The following is a 19,243-nucleotide window of genomic DNA, read 5'->3' on the forward strand; positions in this document are numbered from 1 at the left end:
TTCTCATAAGAAGCAAAGGTTCCTCTCAGATTGCATTTAAATGTTCATTGCAGATAAGAAAATACAGACCACATGCTGGTGGCTCTTCCAACTGTTACACTTGCCCAGATTTTGTTCAAGTGTTGTATGAGAAGATTTTCAAAATGGGAAGCACTGGCCACAGCTTCTCCCAGCTCAGTGTATGGGGGCTTTACAGATGTGATACATACACCTTCATCTGCTGGCAGAAATGCACACACAGAGCTCAGAGCTGCTATTACTCACACACACTGCTTTGAAGCCTGTGTTTGTGACTCTGGTTCAGGATGTGACAGACCAACTTAGGATAAGGAGGGAAGGATGGCTAGGGGTCATGTAGCTTGCCTTGCATGGGTGAGAAGGTATGATTAGGGGCAAGCTGATGGAAATGCAGGTAAAGGCAGAGGAATAAAAGAATACAGAGTTCAGAGAAGGGCACTCAGGTGCAGGAGATGTGAAAGTGTGGAGAAGTAGGTAGAGATGCATCTGGGGTCCTGACAAGACTAATTAGATTGTTATGTAAGCAATCAGGGAAACTGACACTGACGGATTTGGTTTAGGAAGCTTGCAGGCACTTAGAAGGATGCCTTGCTGTCATGCATACCTGGAAGATACACTGCAGAAAACTTAGGCTATGTAAGTGTCCTGTCAGTGATTTAGCAAACAAAAATACATGCCTATGACAATATTGAGTATGCCAGTTTTAAATCAGTTGATAACCAGAGATTACATTTCTCTGGAAGGAGAAACAATTGCCAAGAACAGAGAAAAACAACCGGCTAAAAGTTTTCATTTGAACAAAACAGAGCAGAAAAACAGAGATCAGTCCAGTCATTTCTTCTCCCATGCCAGCCCACAGAGCGTTTCAGGCATGACCAGCTCCAAGGATCAGCTTATAAGAAAATACCTGAGCTCCTGAAGTTGGGATGCCTTTTTCCAAACCAGGGTGAGCTGGTTACCGTCACACACTTGAGAAGCAAGTGACTGTCCAGAAGGGCTTCTCCACCTCCTCTGTGCTGCTGACCTTGTAGACAGAACATGGCCAGAAAGCTCCATGCAATGACCCAATCACATTTAATTCCTTGCAGGAAGGAAAGCTGTGGAGAAGGGACAGCCTCTTTATTCCTATGGCCTCAGGCATCCTGGATCACTGGCCTCTTGGAGCTGTCATAACATGAATCATGCAAACAAAAGGTGCTGGTGCTTTCTGTTAGCCTGGAGTTCTTCTAGAATACCTGGTTGTAGACTTACATCCAAGCACTCAAAAGTTACTAATATGCCATTCAGTGTTACATCATACAGAGCTACAGCATTCCCATCTGGATAGCATCAGAGTTAATGATAAAAGGAAATTAGAAGCCTCTGGTGGGCCTTTGTAGTTGCTGTTATCCCCTGGAGACAGGACTTCATCCATGCAAGAACCACATGGGTGAGAGTGCAAAGAAAGGATATCTTGCTGCAGCAGAAACACTTCTGTAAGTTATTCTTTCAATAATTACTAGACAACCCTTTTCCTAGTGTTTCGTCTGAGTCTTCTGTATCCATGAACAAAAGTTTTGCTATGACAATTTTGAAATGACTTTAAGGATCTGTCATATTTGCAATAAACCTGAGAACCACTTAACCGTTTTCTTTTCATGCCCTAAGGGCTCAAAGCTGCTGGAGGCATGGTATTAAAATTCTTTGCCAAGAGGGTGTGCGTGTGGGGGAACCATGGAAGGAGACAAGGCTCCTGGTGGCGTGGTGGGGAAAAGCATATGTGTTTCATCTTTTCAGCAGTGTCTATTAGAAGGCACTGCTGGATTGTTTCCCAGCATTAATTTGCAATTATCACAATAATTTACATTCAAGCCTTAATTAATGATGATCTGGATGCATATGGGTGGGGTGATGTGAGAAGGACAGACAAAATCTATTTCTGGCCCTTTTCATTCTGGTAACTCTGTGAGCATGACTCACTGCTCCTTGCTGTCTCCTGACAATGTATGAAGAGAGAGATGTACAGCAGAACAAAATGTTTCTTACTCTGATTATTTGCTTCTCAGCAGCTCAGTGCCTCCCTTACCACAGCCTGATAAATGGCTTCCGAATAATTTTAAATCCTCAGAATTTTTAAGGAAAAGTTTGAATAAATGATTACTTCAAGGTTATTTGTATATCAAGCTATCGTTTTAGTGCTGAACGGTTGTTGGAAGGGCAGGGGGTAGAAAACCCTTTTCTGTGGAATGTGCTGTGGGGGCACCTACAACCTGCTGGTGACAGGCACTGAGGGAAGTTGCTAACAGAAGGAATGCTATGAGGTTAAGAGGCTTCATTTTATATACAATAAGATAATTAACCTACAATCCAGCACCCACTTGAAAGCAGCACTGCATTTTTTGAGTGCTCAGGTGCTGTCTGCTCCAACTCAGATCCCAGCCTGGCTGCTGTTTAAAATCTCTGATTTGCTAACTTCTGAAGTACACCTCTATCTGCATGCTGTCTTGTATGGCTTTGTTGTCTGCATGTAGGGGAAGCACATAGCTGCACCTTCCTGCTGCACAGGGCTGTCCTCAGGTTCATGTATGGGTAACACCCCATAAAACCGGCCGTGTGCAGCAACCCCTCTGCACCCAGTGATTGCTTTAGGACAGAAATCTTGTTATACCAGTAAGGAGCACGCCATGCTGGATGGTATTAAGTCTTCTGGTCTGCACAGCATAGACACAGTTGTTGAGAATAATGACCACTGAGCTCTGAGTACAGTTTTACTTTAATCAATGGCATAGCTCTCACTGAGCTTGCTTCCTTTGGAAGAATCAACCATTTCTCTTATGTCCATGCAAAATTTTGTAACAGGATTTACTGCTGATACTTGATGAGATCTTTCTTTCTTGGTTTTAATGCATTTTACACTGTTCTGGAGAAAATACTTCAGTATTTATTGGGGTAAAGTCCACTACCAAATGATGTCTTATGTTTGGACAATGAAAGGTAGATGTTAGCATACCTTCCTTCCCCCCCTCTCCCCCTCCCACAGAATTGGAAGCAGAAGTGGGGTCCTCAGGATCTCTTTCTGTTCTATTTGGTGGTCCAGTTCAATAGCACAGGGTGCTGAAGACATCTCAGGAGCATGGGCACAGCAGAGGAAAGATGACCTGAACACGGGCCAGGCCTTTCTAAGATAAGAATTGGTGGGCCTATGGATACAGCTCAGTTGCAGGATGAACTGGATTAGAGGCAAAAGCATTTGGAAGAAGGATTTGATACCACAAAAGAGATGGAAGGAGTGTGGGCTGGAACCACCCCACTGACTCTTCACTTGCTCCACACCACTTTTGCAGTGGAAACCAGATGGGCTCTCCAGGCCTGCAGTTTCATCAGTCTGTGAAGTGAGGAGAAAGTTCTTTGGCCATCCCTAAAACTTTGCTTCCCATTGTAAAGATCTACTTAACAGCATAAAACCTGTGCTGGATGGATAGCTGGATATGCATGAAAAATACATGTCTGGAATCTGATCTGAACTGTAGAAACAGGCGGAAATGATCCCAGGGAATAAGTTTCTTGAGTTACCCATTTACAGCCTGCACACATTTCATATCTGACAGTAGGAAAAAGCACTGTAAAAATATCCTTAAGAATGTGAATCTCTGCTCTGATTTGCACTTAAAAGGCAACATCTGATTAATGTCTGTGTTTTATTAGCAAAAGGCTGAGACGATGAAAGCATCTCAGATATTACCTCTATTGTATCAGGTACTTTTGATAGCATATTGTGGAAGAAAATGTCACATTTCATTAAAAAGGATCACCATACCACAAAGGATTTGGCAACGGTTTATAAACCTAGTGGTAATTTTCAGTGTCACCCATTTTTCAGTCTCTGAAGATTATTTGAAAAAATGCTTCTGATGACCTCCAACTGGATCTGCCAGTGCTCACCGGTCTGTGCGTGGCTGCATGCTGTTGTGCACCAGCTGTGGAGCTGCCTTCGCTATAAGCAGCACAGCTGCTGTGTCAGCAGTTAGCACAGCTCAATTTTAATAGACTTGGTTACACAGCATATTCTCAGACCTTCCAGCTGTGCCTAATGAAAATGCATACTGACACTCGTTCCAATCTCTGTGTACCCCTTTGTGCCAGTGTTAACTTATTATTTTTTTATTATTCCGCGTACAAGGAGCCTCAGCGCTCCAGATAGATGAAATGCCATATATGTTGAGGATAATCTCCCATCACTGCAAGGTTTCTCCTCTATTAGTTGTCTCTGTGTGCCTCATTTAATCTGTTTGCTACCCGTTAGAAAGGCTGCCAAAGCATTTGGTTCTTGAAGAGCTGAGTGCTTCATTTTATCTGACGTAACTGCATCAGCACAGCAACAATTTACAAAGAATAACTTGTTTGGCAGTCTTAGGCTTTTTTTCATGGATTGTCTTTGAACAAATTGCAATTTTCTTGGATTTATTAATTATTCAAAATGTTAAAGACTTTGAGGATTTGATTATGAGCAATTTTATGTGACTATTTGGTATTCACTACTCAGCTTCTAAGGCCATTACTTTGTTGCGTAGACAGACGAAGGCACATCTTGTCTTCTTTTTTCTGTTGACAGAAGATGCTGAAAAATGTCATGAGAATTTTGCTCAGAGGGTAAGAGCTTAGGAAGAGACAAGAAGAAAGATCCGAATTTTCCCCCAAAACTACAGGTTAGATAAATAGTTTTCTAAATATAATTTCTAAAGTAAAGATCATTGCCAAATTTATTTTCTGTACATATAGAATATTTGTTTCTCATCATACTCATGTTTGTTTCTCATGTTTCTCATTCCCACATAGGGGAATTGGGTGCATGCCCAGGAGAGCACCACAGCTCAGGTCATGGCTGCCTTGTGCTTTGGTGAAGAGTATGTTTCTTCATACAAAATACTCTGAAGGTGCAGTTGTCATCAGTCTGCAAATTTCTCTCGGGATTATTGTGAAGGTAACGGGATGCAGTTTCCAGTTCTGGAGGGTGCTGCCAGACGACTGTGCAGTTTGCTGGTCTCTGAACATTTGCTTTCTAATTCTACTGAAGCACAAAAGGTTTTAATTTACAGTTAATGAGCTTTCTGTGGGATAACAACCTGAGCTCTTGAACAGCAAGTGGCTTAAATGCATTTGAATACTTGATTAGGCAATATTTTGTAATGAGTTCTTTGATCTGCTCTTGCCTAATTTTGCTGCAAGGAGGAGGGGAGAAAGGGAAGGCTGTTGCTGTGAGATAGAGTTACATATTGCTTCTGTCTTTGTGTAGGTATAGATCTGAATGATGAGCATGACAATGCTGAAAATTCATATTTCCATTACCATATCTATTTGCTATATATATAATTGCTATAAACAATCTGGGAAATGGGTGTGTGACTGGCTGCTGCTGGCTGGAGTTTTCTTCCTATCTCTAAGCTCTACACCTCCTCAACATAACTTTTTCATTGCTCTGATGGACATATCTACTTCTGGAGTTCTCTGAAAAGCAGACTGTTATCCAGACCTCAGAGTCGCATGCTGTGCTGAGGCCCTCTGTAGCTGTTCAGGTGAATAAAGAGCACTTTCATTCCTTCATATGGCTCTGCACAAGCTAAGGCATATGAAGGGTGCAAGCACTACTGAGGACTGCCAGTTCAGCACAGGAGTGGATCACAGCACAGCCTGTCTGAGCACTTGAGAGGACCCACCTGCAGTTCTTTCCCAGTCTGTTCAAGATATTTTTTCAGTGAATGTCCAGTTGTTGCCTTATTTCTTTTCCCACAACCTTCCACCATCTGGCTTGTGTTTAAAAGTTTAGTTCAACACATCAAATTTCAACAATGTGGGTTGCAGCCAGCTCCTGCTCACCAGAAACTGGTAGGGTGTTGTGTGTCAACACTCAGAGAAAGATAAGAGTTAGCCAGTTAGAAAGTGAGCAGAAAAGAAAAAGCTATACACCTTAAGGTTCCCACAAGCAATATAAATTAATCTATTTTAAACTCCTTACATCATTTAAGCTTCTTGGAGCAGGGATTTGTCTTTAAGTACCTGTAAAATATCATGTTATATCCATTCTGCTCTATAAAATGAGTAAAACCCACAAGACTCAGCAGACATGCCAGAAATGTATGGAGTACCTGCATTTTATCTGTGCAGAAGCATCACCAAGCCAATCTCGATGATGTCTGAAAAGTCATGGCAGTTAGGTGCAGTCTCTGGTAGAAAAAAAGGCAACAAAGCACTCATTTTTAGGAAGGGTAGTAAGGATGACCCAAGGAACTACTGACCTGTCAGCCTCAGTGACCTCAGTGCCAGTGAAGATCAGGGAGCAGATCCTCCTGGAAGCTGTGCTGAGCTACATGGAAGTCAGGGAGGTGATATGGAATAACCAGCATGGCTTCACCAAGGGCAGGTCCTGCCTGACCAACCTTGTAGCTTTTTATGATGGCATAACTGTATCAGTGGACAAGAGAAGAGCCACTGGTGTAATCTATCTGGAATTTGGTAAGATCTTTGACACAGTCTCCCACAATATCCTTCTGTTCAAACTAGAAATACGTGGATTTGGTGGGTGGAGTGCTTGATGGATGAGGAACTGACTGGGAGATTGTATCCAGAGAGTGGTGGTCAATGACTCAATGTCCAGATGGAGATGAGTGGCAAGCAGCGTCCCTCAGGGGTCAGTAATGGGGCTGATGCTCTTTAACATCTTCATCAATGACATCAACAGTGGGATTGAGTGCGCTTTCAGCAAGTTTGCAGGTGACACTAAGATGTGTGGTCTAGCTGACATGCCCAAGGGATGGGATGCCATTCAGAGAGACCTAGACAGGCTCCAGCAGTGGTAACATCATGAAGAACATCACGAAGTTAAGTAAATCCAGGTCTTTCACCTTGATTGTGGCAACCTGCACCATCAGTACAAGGTGGGGGATATAAAGATGGAGCACAGCCCTGCCAAAAAGGACTTAAGGGTACTTGTGAATGGCAATCTGGACATGAGCCAACAGTGTACCCTCACAGCCCCCAAAACCATTCTGGGCTGCATCAAAAGAAGAATGGCCAGCAGGGAATGGCCAGCAGACCAAGAGAAGTGATCCTGCCCCTCTACTTTGCACTGGTGAGGCCTCACATGGAGTACTGTGTCCAGATGTAGAGTCCTCAGTGCAGGAGTGATGTGGATCTGTTGGAGCGTGTCCAGAGGAACACCACAAAAATGATAGAGGGGATGGAATGCCTCCCTTGTGAGGACAGGCTGAGAGAACTGGGACTGTTCAGCTTGGATCAGAGTAGGCTCAGGGAGACCTGAGAGAGGTCTTTCAGTACTTAAAGAAGGGCTATAAGAAGGAAATGACAGATTCTTTAGCAGAGTCTGTTGTGACAGGACAAGGGGAAACAGTCTCAGACTAAAACGGGAGATTTAGATTGGTATAAGGAAGAAGTTTTTTACAATAAGGGATGAAACTCTGGCACAAGTTGCCCAGAGATGTGGTGGATGCCCCGTCCCTGGAGATGCTCAAAGTTAGACTGGACAGGGCTCTGAGCAGACTAATCTAGCTGTAGGTGTACAAGTTCATTGCAGGGGAGTGGGCTAGATGACCTTTAAGGATTCCTTCCAACTCAAACATTTCTGTGATTCTTTGATCAGTAAATCCAATCTAGCTCTGCACAGTATGCACTGAAATAAAAACTCATCTTCAGTTAACAGTGCTTTGGCATTTCTCTGGCTGTACTTCAGAAACAGACTGAGCTGGATACATTTTATTGCAAAAAAAAATACAGAATTAATCAAATTCTGTTCAAGATTATGACTGCCAAATTCAAGCATTCATTCATTTGTATGTGAGCTAAAGGCATGATGCAGGTTTTGATTACAGGTTTCTGCAGCATTCAGAGTTGCTCAGCGGCTCAGCTGGGGTTATCTGTGAGCATTTGGACTCCCAAGTCCCCATGGTGGCATAGAAAAAACAGATGGAGTAACTGAGATGCCTATGTTTAGGCAAATTAATCAACAATTAGGTATATAATTCCCTTTGTAGTCAGTGGACATTTTTTCAGTGCAGTTGAGAGCAATTTGATCACATTGAGGAGGGAATCTTGGGCCATTTTTTCTCATCTCATCTCAAAACTGTCCAGAACTTCTCCTTCATGTGTCAGAGCAGGGCTGCAGCAGGGTGCATCTTTGCATCTTCCTGCCCCCCAGGTCAATCGCACTCACCTTTTGGTTTGACCTTCTGGTCGACAGCTCTCTAACTACACGCCACAGAGGGTTACTAGATTTCAAATACTGCTTTTTTAAATGTTGCTATTGCAACACACAGTTTTTCTGTGTGTGGTCTTCTTTCTGTACAAAGAACAAGGTAAGAGAGCAAGAATGTTAAGTATACAAGTATAAGCACGTACATGTGACTACAGCATACAAAGACTATAAGGAAAACAGCAGTTTCTGTTGTCATTAAGCTGTCTAATAATTTCCATTTCCTTTTACAGATGCCTCTGGATATGAAGTTTATATGAGTTAAATCTTTGTTTGCTAATTCTGAAACAGACTCTCTATTGATTTGACTTCCCGTGCTGTAAAACCCTGCTGCTTCTAATGCACATGCCTTTGGGCCAACTGGGGATCAACAGATACTTCCTAAGAAAGATCTTGGTGGCTTTTCTTTTCTTCACTTGAAATGCAAAGTCCTCTCTCTTCGAATGTTACAGAAAAGTGCAGTAATGGCAAAGCTACAGGGGAAATGGATCCATAAATTTAAAGGTAACAGCCAGGAGTCTCTCTCTGTTCTAGTTTGGGGTACACACAGTTGGCCAACCGCTGCGTGTTTCTGGAACGCACTAAAATACCAGCAGAGGCTCGTTCTTTGTCTCCCACTTTTAACTTGACAAGATTTTTATGTTTTTATGTTTATATGTTTTTATAGTTTCCTTCCTGACATGCTCTTGAAGTAAATGGCAGGCCAGTACTGGCTGCTAGAAAGCTTCTCTTTGCATTGTCTAGCAAAAGCTACAGAATTTGCTCCTGATTTCTCTGTTAAGCCACCACAGCCAAAGGACAATGCATTTCTAATTGATGCACTCTTGGTTACTCTGAAAGTGATATAAAGAAATTTTAAAACTCCTATGCAGTGTAATATTTGATCATGTACTTTTTCATGGACTTTGATGAAGAGAGGTGGATTACAAACTGTGAAAGGATTCTTCTTTGTTCTACATGGGACAGCATTTTCTGTTTCAGTTCGTTACACTGAGTTTTCCTGCATGGATATTCCTAATACAAGTCTGCTGTGTTCCTGGGTTCTCTTTCATATTCATATCACTGAAGGTAGATTTTGTTTTGATTCCAACTATTCTGAAACATTTAAAAATTATTCCTTCAACAGAAATGCTTTAAAAAGTAGAGTAGGAATATCCACATGGGAAAACTCAGTATAGTAAAATGTAGTTTGCTATTTTATTTATCTTGGGAAATGGGGAATGATAAATAACAATTGCTGTTTTAGAAATAGCAGAAAGCAGTAGATTCTGCAAACTCACCATGCATCTACAGCTTTATGCGGGGCTCATACAGCCTTTGGAGCAGGTCTACTTCTCTTTCTGCTCCTGACCTGCTATCCTGGTCCTGTATCAATGCATTATAAAGAGCATGAATGACACCAAAGGTCAGTAGCTGAATTTGAGGTTCTGATGGGGCCTACTGATAAGGCAAGATGCAATACTTACAAATAGGTGATAAAGTAGCTTGGTCACAGTGTCCTAATATTTGCCCCAAAGAGGGAAAATAGATGGTGGAGCAGCTGCTCCCTGGGAGAGGACAGTGGCGAGGGACCACTTCGTTCCTGTGCAGATAGGTGAACTGCAGCAGACCTGGGAGGCCGTCTGGACCCTCCTGGTCTTTGACACTGTAAGAAGCAAAGAGTAGAGCAAACTTGCTTGTACAAAATCACTGATTTCAGGAAGTTATAAGTGCTAAATGATCAAAGTCATTAGCCAAAGGAGACAAGAGCCACTAAAATCAATGGGAAGATATACTGATCTCAGCAGCCTTTGGATAAGGTTCCACAAAAAGGATGTTGGGTCACTACTCATTGAGGAATTGAGGAAAAGTAGGAGAAAAACTGCTTTAAACAGAACTTTACTTTGTAGTTTACATCTTTACTGAAGAAAGTTCTCTAATGCAAAGGACATACTTCCACCAGCTTTTAACTGGTTAGCATGAAGACTGCTTTCCTTACATGTACACAGCAGTGACAGTTCAGGAGGACAATAAGAGGTACTCAGGTAGCTGAATTAAAAAAAAGAAAACACACAAAAAAATGAACCCACAAAAAAAAAAAAAAAAAAAAAAAAGGAATTAGAGGAAGATAAATGAAGCAAATCCCTGCAAGTGAGAAAGCTTCCAATAACCTAGTTACACAGAAAGGAAAAAACAGCCAACTTCACAATTGTCAGGAGAGGCATTTGGAAATGCTCACATAGAAAAACCTTCAATAAGAAGCAGGTGAGCTCTACCACTTTTTTAGTCAATACAGAACTATTTTACCTTTTCCAGCATCACTTCCAATGTCATCTAATACAGTAATATAACATGCAAATGAAGTTGTTGTTATGGAGAATAGCCTGTTATTTTTTATAATTGTCAGCAAAGAAACCAGAAGATTGTATTTACATCTCAGTAACGAATGAAATGCTCCTTGGAAGAGTTTAGGGAGCCCAAGGATGAGTAGGTCCCTGCTGTTTAACTTGTCAAGAGGGCAGATGTGCAGTAAGTAACTGGGGAGAAAATCAACAGAGATCAAATTGTGTCAATGCCAATGAGATATTAAGAACCTCCTGAAATCTGTAGAAGTGCTTTGAAAAAAGAGATCTTTGAATAGTTTTAACAATTTCAACATAGGAAGCGAGTATCTTAATGTATCAGGGCACTTACAGTATTGGCATTTAGGAGCAGAAAAGAGTATGTTTCTATTCTCAGACCTTACTTGTACTTTGCAATGATCTAAATATAGATGTATATTTATATACATATATGTACATATATTCATAGAGAGAGAGAGGTATATAACAGGCAGAACCTGTTCTGGCTGGGGTAGAGAAAACTTTTTTCACAGCAGCTGTCATGGTGCTGTGTTTTGGATTTAGGATGAAAATAGTGTTGATAACACACCAATGTTTTAGTAGTTGCTGAACAGTGCTGCACAGAGCCAAGGACGTTTCAGCTTCCCACACTGCCCTGACACTGAAGAGCTGGGGATCACAAGGAGCTGGGAGGGGACAGAACCAGGGCAGCTGGCCCAGGCTGACCAAAGGAATATCCCATATCATATGGCATCATGCAGAGCATCAAAACTGGGGGGAACTGGGGGACTGCCATTGCTTGGGGATGGATTGGGTGTTGGTCAATGGGTGGTGAGGAATTGTGTTTTCATTGCTTGTTTTCTGATTGCTTTTGTTTGTTTGTTTGTTTCCTATTAAATTATGTTTATCTCAACCCACAAGATTTCTTTTTTTTTCCCCACCAATTCTCTTCTCCATTCCATTGGGAGTGAGCAAATGACTGTGTGATGCTGAGCTCTCTGCCAAGCTAAACCACAGCAATTAGTCGGTGAAAGCCAAAAGGCCATGGTTGGGACCTTTGCACCTCTGAAGTGCTCCTACAGTGTTATTCAGAAGATACGAATAAATGTCAAGCAGTACATAAGCCTTACATTACAGCCTTGAACAGGATAAAGTTAGTCCTGAAGTCCTATTGCCAAGCAAAAGTCCTGTGAGAAGCCTCATTTCTGTAGAAGAATGTCATTATAGCAGGAAGAGATGAGATTCATCTCCACACACTTCTGTGATCTCAAAGCTGGGCACTGGGAATAAAGGCAGGAGGCAGCAGTTTCTCCAATCAAAGCAGGAAGATGTCAGCTCCCGTGACTAAGTGATTCACCCCAGTCTAAAGAAGGCAGCTGAGACAAATCAAATGAGCTGCTCTCTAGAGACTTCTGTCTCTCCGCTGACAATAGAGAGAACCTGGACTACAAGAACAGACCCAGTGCTAAATTCTAAGTGGCTATAATAAAGTGACAGAAATCCTATCTTTCACCAAGCACTGACAGTGTTTTAGTGTAAACCATTTAAGACACAATGAAAACATTTAAACGAGGAGAAATCAAGCATGTTTATGCAGAGAAGCAAATACTAAGAGGTAACACACTTTAGATGTCTGAAAATGGTATACTTATAGCTTATTGTGTAAACAAAGAATAAAGCATGCAAGTAAGGAGTAAAGAGTACCTTCAGGTACATTCTTTATCCCTGGTATTTTTCAGTATGACAGCAACAAATCTTACTACAGTGGATGCTGATTTCTCAGTCTGGCTGGTCACTGGCTGGAGGCCTCCATCCTGTAGATGCTTTGCTGTGGAGGTGTTCATGGACCCAGCACCTCGCTGTACTCCTGGGGCTGGTGGCACAGAGCTGGGCAGCTCAGCAGGGTGCAGTTTTATGTAAAATTGCAAATAAAGCTACAGCTACTGTCTTGGCATTTCATTAAAATTCTTCTTACCACCTGAGTGGGCAAACTCATTACAAAAAGGGGAAGAACGTTAACATGCTGTTTCAAAGGAACATTTTCAGACACTACATAGGTGATTAGATGTTGAACACTTGTTATTCTTAATATGAATGATTGCTTTAATCCCCTTGCTATCATGCTACAAAATTACCCTTGACATGATCTTCTGCAGTGTGCTGAGCATTATTTTAGAGGCTGTGCTCCTAATGAACTTGCTCTGGTGAGAAAAATGCCAGTGAAACTGAAAGTCTGCACCTCTTTCTCATGTCTGATTTCTTTTGCATTTCTTCTTGAGGTAACGTCTGGATCGTGATCTCTTTGTTGCTAGTGCAGTACATTAAGAATCAGCTAATGTAGCATTAACTAAACACTAATAGGCCATTAAAGATGGACTTTCATGCTTGAGAAAACAAGAATGTTTCAAATGTAAGTATGAGGCAATTTCATATGCACGAAGTTTTGCTGTCTGATGCCTTTTATATTAATAATTTACACACAAGTACTATAAGCCGCAGTAAATATCCCAACTTTCTTGGCTCGGTGCTGCTTCTTGTCCTCAATAAAGGTGCAGGGGGCCCACAGAAGGCTGGCCACTGCCCCATGTTCCCCTGCCAGCTACCTGGCTGGAGAACAAGCCCAGCTGGGTGCAATGCTGGCAGCACAGCAGTGATCCAGGAGCAAGTAATCCTTGAGAAGAAACCCGCTGTCGTAAGCCCCTACAATTTGCATGATGATCAGCAAATGTTTTCTTGTATTTTAGGGCACAGTTATACTTCCACTAAATTTATTCAGAGTGCAGATACATACACAGCCACCCTGGGAAGCCGATAACCTTGTTAGGCACACGCACACACGCTTCTGCAAGCACGAAGGAAATTTCCACTGCAGATCTGGTTGAAGCCCTTCCTGCTGTGGTGTTTATCTCCATAACACAGACCCGCAAGCCAGAAGGCCTGCTGTCATGCAGCCCCCACATGAGGCAGGGCTCCCAGCCCATACATTTGGCTGCCTGTGTTCTGCCCATCTCTCACAGAATGTAAGCCTTGGAGCAAGCAGCCAGCCCTGTGCTGCCCATCCAGTGTACCACACTGCCCACCCCGTGCACCCTGAGCCCCCACTGCCTCCCAGAAGGCTGCCAGCATCTTGCCACAGCTGAGAAATTAAATCCTTGTACACTGCCCACTGAAATCAATGGGTATGTTTGCTCTGCATAACCTCACAAGCCATGCTTTTTATAAGATCTGGACTTGTGGCAGGTATAGTTCAAGAAATACCTTTGAAATTATCCAACTACACAGTTGACATGAGGAAACAGAATGAGAATGGATGGTGAAGATGAAAACTTTCACCTCCTAGAGCTACTCTCCCGATGATTTCCTAATAAGAAGTTCTGTTTGAGTTGTTGTGACTAAATAAGCTATTGTGTTTTGCTTTGGAATAATCATGATAATGAAACTTGCCTGTAGCAAAATGCTGTTGTGAGGCAAGGACATGATTTCCATCTGTCTTTCTCAGCTTGTCTTAACCTCAGCAAAAACTTTCATTTTTTGAACAGAAGCTGCTCACACACATGCCTAAGTCCAAGACACATTTTCAGCCTCAGTCTGCTGATAGCAATCATTCAGTCCCTTGCCTTCCCTCCACTTGGGTGGGAGTCTTTATTAGAGAAAGGAATCAAAATATTCCTGTTAGCATTGAAGTTGTAGTACATACATACTACCTAACCAGAAAGAGGCAGAAGGGATTTTTTTTTTTTTTTTCACATGACAAGTAAATAAAACATCAGAAAAAAATCTTGCTCTGATAGAGCCAAATATAATTTCAGTCTAAACCAAAGAATAAAAAAAAAAAAAAGAATCAACCAGCTTATTTCTGGTGCTTTCCCATCCCACCTGGTCTGAGGTCAGACAGGCATGGCTCAGTCTTTGGGCTTTCTCAGGCTTTTCCATGGGACTGTTCTGGGTTTGTTTGATGTGGCAGAGTTAGGGTACCCACTCACTAGATTTAAAGACCTCATCAAGCTGATGCCTTGATAGATCGTTATCTTTTCTAATTATTGCCTATAGTTAATTGGAATGAACACTGTTGAGCCGATACTTTCAGTTTAAAAGCATGTGCAGATAAATTGTTTCTGGTCTTTGAAACATCAGAGTAATAGATGCATTGTTTATATCTGAAATATGCTAGTTTTACAAGTGTCCCTTTTGCAAAAAAAAAAAAAAAATCTGTTCCTATGCCCCTCAAGGCAGCATTAGATGATGTTAAGTGCTCTCATTTTTCTGCTTCTTAAGATATTTTTATCAGGATGAGTCATTAGGTATTCTGGTCACTCCTCTTACAGATGCAGTTATGATTTTAATGGGGAAAATGTCAGTTCTGTGACACCTCTCTGCTACAACCTCTTTCTATTCAGGAAGGATTTAAGCTATTGTGGAAGTACAGAATGTGACACACAGGACATCTTGCCCCCTGCCCCAGGGCAGGCTCAGCATGCCTTCCCAGCACTGCTCAACTTGTCTCCAAGGACAGACAGCCTCTGGCATTCCCACAGCTCGAAACTGGTGTTATTTAACCTAAATACGCTGTTCAGGCACTTTTTAGGACAATTTATTTTCCTGGCCAGCAGAACAATTTTATATCTTGCTGCTTCTGCTCTGCAAACTGACCCTGTGTTTCTTCAAGCAGAGCTGAGATGTTGCCAGTGATAAACAGGGCAGAAGGATTACTTAACATATCTTCCACACAAATCCTCTGTTTCAGCATCCTGCTGCAAATCTGACTGCCCTCAGTAGCTCAACATCGCTGACATAGGTCATGTGCCCCTTGTGGACTCCACAGTCTTTACTAATACACAGGTGCTTTGTTGGGCTTTTCTCATCTTATGTTGGTACAGTGAATTTTACTACCTACTTATTGTATTACTTATTTCAGATCATTTCAGTTTTTAAATACCTGTTTGAAGTCCAGCCCTGTACTGCAGCATCTGTCCTGTTCAAGAGTTACATTGCCTCGTGTCCAAGCCCAAAATATTGTATAATACTGAACTGTGAAGAAATCCTAGCATGAATTTACATGTCATTTTCTGTAGAAATACAGATTTCCAGCCAATTCTACAATTTCACAGGAGTTTTGGTAAGAGTGCTTCCTTAATTCGGTTATGAAACTCCCCTGGTAAGTAAAGTTAGAAGCTGGAGCCAATATCATAATACCTACCAAATTCTTCCCTGCTCAGAAGTCCTTGTTTCCTCTCTACACGTAACATTAACCTTCTCTTTCCTTAGAAGCGAGCCTCTTTCTTCCTTGCCTGCACACTTTAGCAAATGTCCTTTCATTATATTTTTCCTACTGCTTCTTCGTTTCATTCTGTGTCAATTCTGTTTTTTTCCTATACACTGTCCTTTCTGATTTTGCCCTTCTAGGTTTGTGCTAGACTTACACATACCTTCTTAGTAACTTGACCTACTTTCTACGCCAAATAATTTTCAGGTCACTGAAAAACTCCTGAGTTAGCACAAGTGATTTCTCACAACACTTCCTGTATCTCTTTCTCTGAGAATAAAGTGTGCTTCTCTCTTCGAGACGGCGTTTTACAGAACTTCCTTCTGAACCCCCTTTCTCTATCAGCCTAGCTTACCTCTCAGTTCTCCAAATAATGTTTGTTTCCTTGAAATCCTATATTTTTATTTGTTTTCTTGATTGCTAGATATCAGGAATTCCATTCCTTATGATCACTTGCATCAGTTTGTCTTTTTCACACTCTGGGCCAATTCATCCTTTGCTCTATAGAAAGAAGACTCAAGGGAGCCTTTCCCTCTCCAAGATGGCAATCCCAACACAGCAGGGCTGCTTCCCCTCCTCTTGTCATGCTCAGAGTCTCTCTGCATCTTTGTCTGTCTTAGGGGCTCTTGTAATGGCACAGGTTTTCAGTATTTGCTTGCATCCAGGCTCTCAGGAACAAGGTCTTCTGGGATGTTAGGTTAAATCTGGAAACATGTATCTCTGTCACTCGTATACTTTTCCTCAGCAGACTGCTGGTTTCATACATCTTACAGTGATCAATGAATGTCCTCAAACCTTACCAACGATGAGACCTCATCAGCTACTAAGGCAGAGTGTGGATAACTACTCATGTCACCTAGAAAAGAGTTATTAAAACACAATAAAATAATAACCACACTGTATACTCCCAGTTTTCATCAGCATGAGAGTGGTCTACTGCCAAATGTCATCTCACTTCAGTATTTTTATAACAGGCAACGCTTATATGAGCTTAACTACAAACACAGATCAACCCAGTGGAGCTATCAACACCAACAATCAACGTCTAAATGACAAACAGATGCCTGCTGTTCATCTGGTCTAGTCTAATGGCAGTATGCAGACTTCTCTACAAAAATAATCTGTGCTACTCAATACCCTGGAAGTCAAAGGTGCGAACAAAACTGCTTTCATTACCAAGTCTGAATTTGATTCCAACTAGCAACATGTCGAATAGTTTCTTTTTGACTCTGTTTCAGAAATTCTAGGATTATGTGAGGCTCCAAGATTTTATTAAAAGCTGAGCAACGCTTTATGATTGCAGAGAGAAACTGGAAAACGTGCACCTTTTTGGTTCAGCAGCAAAACAGCAAATTTAGAAGTCTGTGATTTGTTGATTGCTTCATTTATTTGAATCCTGCTATTTTAATGAGAACTCTGTGCTTAATGATTTTGAAATGTTTAGGCTTGCTGCAGTGCCAGATAAGCGTGGCAAATGTTTTCAGGATTGAGACCATTAGATGAAGTGGTCTAGTTCAACTTACTTTCCTACCTGCCTTTCTGAGAAAAGAAGTTGTAGAGATATAAAATAATAACCTGACCAAATATCAATACTATGGAGCCAAATTTATCTTGGTTGATGAATTTGACCACTCATTATGCGCAGGATGATTCTTCTTTTGTGTGCTATATCCCTTAGCTTTGTAGACTCTTTATCCAGTGACAAATTAGTCTCCCCTGGTTTGTCACTGATAACAAAGCCACTCACACAATAGGAAATCAAGTTTATTTCTTCAAGGCTTAAGCAAGCAACATTTTCTATGGCTTATTTCCGTAGTGAAGAAACTTGCAGATAACGTGGAAAATTGGCTTTCCTATTTTCCTTGATGGGAGCACTAGGCATTCTCCATTGTGCCAGCTCCTACTTGCAAAACATAGTAGTTGGGAGGAATAGTCAGCTTCCTATTATTTAGTGGGATGTCATTCCTCTGTGTAATGCTAGCACATATATCATACTTCGGCTTTTTATGAGAAAATCATGTTTTACACAGATTACGAAGCCACCCTAGTATGGATCACTTCTTTGGGCAAATTTACCTATAGATCAGTATGCACATATTTGGGCAGAATCCCTCAGCGGGTGTTTAAGGTAGTGGTATGAGCAGAAGCAATTCAAATTAGGCATGCTGTGGAGCTAGGGCCATCATTAATCTACACAAGGTGCAGAAAAGCACTTCTTGTCCTTATCCATTGTCATCCTCGCCTGGAAAGTATTAAGCTGTTATATTAAGTTATTTAGAATGTTAGTAAAATAAAAAAAGGAGACTCTTTTATTGGACACTGGTATTTTAACAGCCAGCAGCAGTCTCATATCTTAATCAAAGCGAGGCCTCGCTCAGAGGAAATCCACTGTTTCCTTGTGCAAGTGCAAGCAAATGACTGCTACATTCCTGAGTTTTCCCAAATCCTAGAAACTTCCAAGGGGAAGGGCTACTGCACCAAGTTATTATTCTGGTGTTTGAAAATGAGGATGATCTGATCAGAATTTGAAAATGAGTGTTAATTTTGTTTTTTTTTTCCTTGCTTCACTATAATTAAATAACTGGTGCCCTTCACTTGCTTTTTCCTCTGCGTAGGGAAAGCTTTTGGGGCAACGCAGAGATGTACAGCAGTTCAAATAAGATTTCATTCACTGAGGAAAGAAGGCAAGAGGAATTAGTTAGCAGACAAAGTGTACAATCAGTAAATGTACAGAGGTGTAAACATCAACTGGCATACAGAGTTTTAGGCTAAGTAAGACTATCACAATAGAAAGATAATAAACGGAAACTGCTTACCAATGCTGTAGGCTCACAATGTTCTCCACAAGGAGTGATCTCCAGGAAAACTCCTTCCTCAGTGGCAGTTAGCACTTGGGATCTAGGAGAGGTGGAGCCAGGCTCAACCCCTTCCGGTAGCACAGGTGAGTTGCCTTCACCTGTGCTCCCGTGGCTGACTCATTGCTTGCCTCAGGTGGTCAATCAGAGGTTCAGGCCATGATTCAGCAGTTCCCATACACAGAGGTATTTCTTTTTCTTTCTGTGTTAGTGAACATGAACCTCAAACATTTTTGCAGCCCAGAAACTAGACATGGGGCTCTAAGACCTGGATGCCAGCAACATAAACACCATCACCACCTACTAAATGCAGAGAGAGGGCTGTGAATGGACAGAAACACATATGTTCATGTTTGCACAAGAAGAAAAGAACAAAACAAATCAGTATATACTGTTGCATCTTTTCTACCTCCCTCTGCTTGGCTGGACGAGGAGGGGATATGGCACATGGAACAGCCTGGTCCCTCAGCCTTGTTCCTCCTAATAACCAGAGCAGATTGCATATTTCTGTAGTGCTTGCAGAAAAGTTGCAGCTTTTCCTCTG

At 41.7% G+C, this 19,243-nt stretch overlaps 2 long non-coding RNA genes across 2 annotated transcripts; one reads left to right on the forward strand and one right to left on the reverse strand.

The window, feature by feature from the left end:
• The first annotated feature begins 1,404 nt into the window (after positions 1 to 1,404).
• On the forward strand, positions 1,405 to 9,232 carry LOC149919490 (uncharacterized). Its single transcript, XR_016463610.1, has 4 exons — positions 1,405 to 1,493; positions 4,610 to 4,703; positions 4,834 to 4,978; positions 8,494 to 9,232. It is a non-coding gene; the product is annotated as an uncharacterized LOC149919490 (long non-coding RNA).
• Positions 9,233 to 14,821: 5,589 nt separating this feature from the next.
• On the reverse strand, positions 14,822 to 18,751 carry LOC116226687 (uncharacterized). The gene is made up of 3 exons (XR_004166389.2): positions 18,661 to 18,751; positions 16,645 to 16,700; positions 14,822 to 16,548 (listed from the first exon to the last, which is right to left on the reverse strand). It is a non-coding gene; the product is annotated as an uncharacterized LOC116226687 (long non-coding RNA).
• Between the last annotated feature and the right edge of the window lie 492 nt (positions 18,752 to 19,243).

Source organism: Phasianus colchicus, chromosome 1 (assembly GCF_987193195.1).
Source record: "Phasianus colchicus chromosome 1, bPhaCol1.hap1.1, whole genome shotgun sequence".
NCBI lineage: Eukaryota > Metazoa > Chordata > Aves > Galliformes > Phasianidae > Phasianus > Phasianus colchicus.